The 5165-nt window shown below is 57.1% G+C and overlaps 1 pseudogene; it reads right to left on the bottom strand.

Moving 5' to 3' along the window:
* Nucleotides 1–2502: 2502 nt before the first annotated feature.
* On the bottom strand, nucleotides 2503–4264 carry LOC129041483 (suppressor APC domain-containing protein 2-like; annotated as a pseudogene).
* Nucleotides 4265–5165: the final 901 nt, after the last annotated feature.

Here is a 5165-nt window from a genome sequence, read left to right as displayed (position 1 = left end):
ACACACTAGGCCCTGTCGTGGGGTGGGGGTAAGGGGGAGGGATAGCATTAGGAGATATACCTAATGTAAATGACAAGTTAACGGGTGCAGCACACCAACATGGCACATGTGTACATATGTAACAAACCTGCAGGTTGTGCACATGTACCCTAGAACTTAAAGTATAATAATAAGAAAAAATTATGTAATCATATTTGAATGAATTTTGTTTGACTATTTTCCATTGTAATAAATTAGTACAACAAATTAGTTTATGCATTTATGCAAATCTTTACATTTTAAGACACTACAAATCTGCACCAATTCAGAGTGATGTAATTACACTACTTTGGACTTATTTAAGTTTGGAAATGCTGTAGTACATTTCTAGTACTTAAGGATGGTTTGAATGATCATGTGATAAAACAAGATTTTTTTTCTTGTTTCCAGAAATTTCTTTTATTCGTTTAGATATATAAAACACTGTTACTTTACATTCTCTCTGATAATTCCAGTACCTGTGTCTACCTGTTGTTTCTGCTGGGTCTCATAGTGTATTGTTTTCTTGTGTTTATGAATTTTAAAACTGGAGATCTCATTTTCTTTTCTTTCTTTCTTTTTTTTTTTTTTTTTTTTTTTTCTGTAGAGATGGGGGTCTCTCATTACGTTGCCCAGGCTGGTCTCGAACTCTTGGCCTCAAGTGCTGGAATTCCAGGCGTGAACCACCGCGGTCGGCGGAGATAGTCGTTTTCCTTAGAACTTGATCAACACAAAATCCTGAGGCCTGGTGTGGTTGTGTTCCTCTGGGGCAGATTCTCAACCAGGGACACTTCTGCCCCCAGGGACACATTCTGACATCCTGAGACAGTTCTGGGTGTCACAACTGTGTGTGCACGCACTTGTATGTACCTGCGCAAGCTATGGCATCTCGTGGATAGGGGCCAGGGATGCTGCTCACATCCTGCCAGGAGACTGACCCGCGCAGCATTACTAGGGCGGGCTCCAGGCAGGGTCTGCATGTGCCTCTGCCAGCCACCTAGACAGTGCCAGCTAGGGCCACTTTATATTCTCCCCTCGTGGTCTGCAGGGCCACACACTAGCCTGACTGCAAGCTGTAAACTTGGAGGACCTATTTTTTTTTCACCTTGCATGGAACACCAAGGTTGAGAGGCAGTTTTTCTGGAGGTGCCAACCTGTCTCACATTTCCGCTTTAGCTGCGGGGTCCAGCTCTACGTGGGCGGTCTCCTGATGAAATAACCCCGGGACAGACACTGTTCTGTCTCCTGCGTCCAGTCCTGTAAAGATGCCAGGATCCCCCAGCGCATGGCAGGCACCCTCAAAGGCAGACATGGGGAGGCCCTAGTGGGCAGACCCCAGCCTGCTGATGGGGGGGCTTCTCCCTGGCTGCCGCTGGCCCACCCACTGCGCTGTAGTCCACCTGGTGCTGGGGCTGTGGGGCACAGGCCTTCAGGACCCGCTCCTTTTCCTGCCCAGGAGGTCCAGGCCTGGCGTCTTTATGTCCCCTGGAAAGCCCACTCCCATCCTCAGGGTAGGAGGGCAGCTGCACGTTGGGCTGTCTTGGGCCTGTCCTGGAACACCCCTGCAGCCCGGGTGCAGCAGGGGATGTGGCTCTGTGGGGTTGCTGTGGGCAGGTTAGCGTGGAGCTGGGTTCCAGAAGGGAGTTGCCGCGCTGCCTGCCAGGACCCCTCCTCTGAGACAGGGTGCCTTGTGGGACAGTGTACCAAAGTGCCCTGGGCACGAGGGGTCCCTGCTTCCCCCACACACTGACCCTGCATCGGGGGCCCTGCGCCCCCCACACACTGACCCCTCATCAGGGTCCCTGCGCCCAACACACACTCACCCCGCATCGGGGGTTCTGTGCCCCACACACACTGACCTTGCATTGGGGGCCCTGGGCTGCAGAACCCACCCATGATGTTGCCATGCCCCTGACTCTGGTGGCACTGGGGCCCTCCAGGCTGGGCAGAGTAGGGGGCCCCCACCAGTGCGTATCCCAGCACCAGCGGGAGAGGGCCTGGGGAGGGGGGCAGGGAGTGACACCAAAGGGGACCTGCCCCAGCCTCCTCCTGTACCCTGGGGGTTCTCCTTTTCCTTGGCTGAGGGAAGTGGCCTCTCCCTATAGAAACCTGGGGTCAGGCTGGGCGTGGGAGGAAAGGGGGGTGAGTAGGACCCCAGACCTTGGGAATCCTGAGTGGGGGGTGACAGACTCTCCCTATGACATGCGTGGGAACTGTCTGGAGGCCCAGGCTGACCCCCCTCCTGGGGACAGGGCCCTCCTAGGGAGTCAGGCTCACAGGTTGTTCTGTGGGACTCAACGTGGGGCAGCGTTCTGGCCAGGATGAGGAAGGCCATTACCCCGGCCGGGGTCTGCGGGAGGCACACGCAGGCCCAGCTCTCGCCCACCCGGCTCCCTGATCTGCTGCAGAGTCCCTCAGGCTTGGCCGGGACCTGAAATCCGACCGCCATCCATGGGGCTCCCCTGCCAGGCGGGCATCCTCCGCTTAGAGGCCATCCCCACCCCCTCCATCTGCTCTCGTCCGAGCGACAGCCACTTTGTCCTGGTGCCCTGGTTGAGGCGCGGGGGGGAAGCTGCCCTTGGACCCGCAGGTCTCGGGCGCGGCCTCAGCGCCGCATCCGAGCCGCCATGCGCCCTCTGCTGGCCTTTGTTGGAAGTGCATCCTGGCGTGAGCAGTTGTTTTCCCTGGCGATGGGACCCAGGGCAGCACCGCTGGAAACCAGGTATCTGGTAACTCGTGGAGGGGTCCCCCACTGTCCGCTGACAGCAGCGGTAGTAGCTGCGGACTATGCGGACTCAAGAGAGCCCCAGCCCATGGCAGCACCGGAAGCCAAAACCGAGTCAAGGGCTCGATGTGGGGGCCAGCCAGGGATAGGCCTGGGGAGCCCGGATGGCAAGGCGGGCAGGAAGGCGCCCACTACTGAACTGCCTGGGCCTGCCGGGGGTCTCCAGCCAGAGAGGTTGGGTGCGACGAGGCGCCCGCCCTCGAAGGGATGAGTGCCAGGCCGGCCCTGGGGGCCCGCTTAGCCCACACGGGCAAGATGAAGGTGGAGTCCAGAGGCCCCCCATCCTGTTGGCTCAGGGCGCGGGCCTCAAACAGCTGCTTAATGAGCGCCGACTTCTTCTGCTCCAGCTGCGTGATGCGCTCACTCTTCTCGGTCACCTCCTGGGTGAGGAGTCGGTTCTGCTCCTTCAGCATGAGGATGATCTGCTGCTGCCAGCCCGGGGACTAGGTGGACGTCAGGGCAGAGCAGGGGGGCCCGGAGGAGGACGTGGGCAGGGCTCGGAGGAGGACGTGGGCAGGGCCCGGCTGGCACAGGCCTCAGCCAGCAGCTCCCCCAGCCACCGAGCCACCTCCTGTACCTTGGGCAGTAGCCGTCCCAGTGGGCGAGGGCTCCCCACGGCCCCAAAGTCGGCGCTGGCTCTGCTCTGGCCCAGGCGGCACTGGCGCTCCTGCACTCGTTGCAACTGCTGCTGGTACCAATCGCGGCCCCGCGCCATCATCTCCAAACCCTGCAGCAGCACCTCCTTCTCCTGCTCCAGCTCCTTCATCTGCTTCAGCAGGCCGCAGTCCACGCCGCTGGTGATGGTGTGCCTCTGGTGTTCCCCTCGGGCACGGGGGGCCGCCGGGCATCCCCTGAATCCGCCTCCAAGGCGCTGCAGGCCGCTGCACCTGCATCGGCGCCCGGGCTCCGTTCCAGCGCCGCGCTCTGGAACCGCTGGGGCTCCGCGGGGCACGGCGCCGCCTCGGCGGGAGCGTACAGCTGCTTCTGGCTGCGGGCCGCGCCGCTGGGACCGGCCAGAGGGGCGCGAACGCCCAGGGACAGGGGCTTCCTCTCCAGGACCGTCAGCGGATCGTCGGCGGGTGCAAACACCAGGCGCTGCGGCGGCGGCGGCGGCTGGTCTCTGGGACCAGCCCTGGCGCGCGTGGGGTCCGGGGTGCCGCCATCGGCTCTCGGCAGCGAGGTGCAGGCCGGCCACGAAGCGCTGGAAGGTCAGGTAGCTGCTGGCTGGGGCCGCCTGGCTCAGGCCCTCCAGCACCCCGCTTGGCAGCTCCAGCGCTTCGACCCAGCGGGACTGGATCTCGCGCAGGTGCACGCAGCCGCGCTGCCGGTCGTCCAGGATGTCTAACACGGTGCGCACGCTCTGCAGGAAGGCACGCGGCAGGCATGCGGCAGGCCCGCCGTGCTGCGCGCTGGCGAGGCGGGAGACACGCGGCCCCGCTCGGCTGTCGCGGCCCGGGCCATGGCCGCCTGGGCTCGGTCCCCTCGTCCACCCGCGTGCGTCCCCGAGCAACCCCACCGCGGGGCCGGCCCGGCGCGCTCCCAAGACTTTCAATATACTTCACATTAAGATTTTAGTAGATGACCATAATAAAACTACCTTTAATCCTATTATACTAATTGCTAATAGGGAGTTTTTTTGTTTTTGTTTTTGCTATCACAAAACTATCTGAAAAGAACACCTTCTGCTATGTGTCTGTTATATAATTTTTATAGGATACATGAAACGTTGCATGCATGAATGTGATATTCAGCATGATGTCAGAGTGATGTGATATGACAGCCACCCAATGCATTATTATTTTTTTCCAAAATACTTCTGGTGATTGCTTCTTCCATTAGCACAAAATCTACTTTAGTTCAGTTCTACAAACACCCATGATTCATACCCATGTCACCCATGATTCACCCAAGTCACAGTTCAGGGTGGTGAAAACTAAATGAAGGAATGCAAAAAGTGAAAACTAAATGCTTACTAAAAAAGTGTGTCCTTGGTACTATAGGAGTACAGATAATGTGCGCCCTCTACAGGTGTGACTGTGCATGTGTGCGTGTTCGCTCAACTATATTAATAATTTGGTTGATCATATAATGATCACGCTGTATGTTTAAGAATTTATATGTGATGATCAACATTAATCAAAATGAATGGATGGATTTAAAATGATAATGACGGTGATAATTTTGAATTTGAAGTAACATTGATGATGGAAGTTCTATTGGTTGTTTTTTTCAGGTACATAAAATATTTCCTATTTGCCATTAAAATGAACAGTTTCCACTTACGTTATCATTCAAAAGTGCTTTCTTTGCCCAAGCTGGTGTTGGAGTCTCCACCAACATCCTCCTCTTTTTCTCTTGTATC

The sequence above is a fragment of the Pongo pygmaeus genome, chromosome 6 (assembly GCF_028885625.2).
Source record: "Pongo pygmaeus isolate AG05252 chromosome 6, NHGRI_mPonPyg2-v2.0_pri, whole genome shotgun sequence".
In the NCBI taxonomy this organism is placed as follows: domain Eukaryota; kingdom Metazoa; phylum Chordata; class Mammalia; order Primates; family Hominidae; genus Pongo; species Pongo pygmaeus.
The sequence above is the reverse complement of the archived record's forward strand: the minus strand, read 5'-3'. Positions and strand labels throughout refer to the sequence as shown.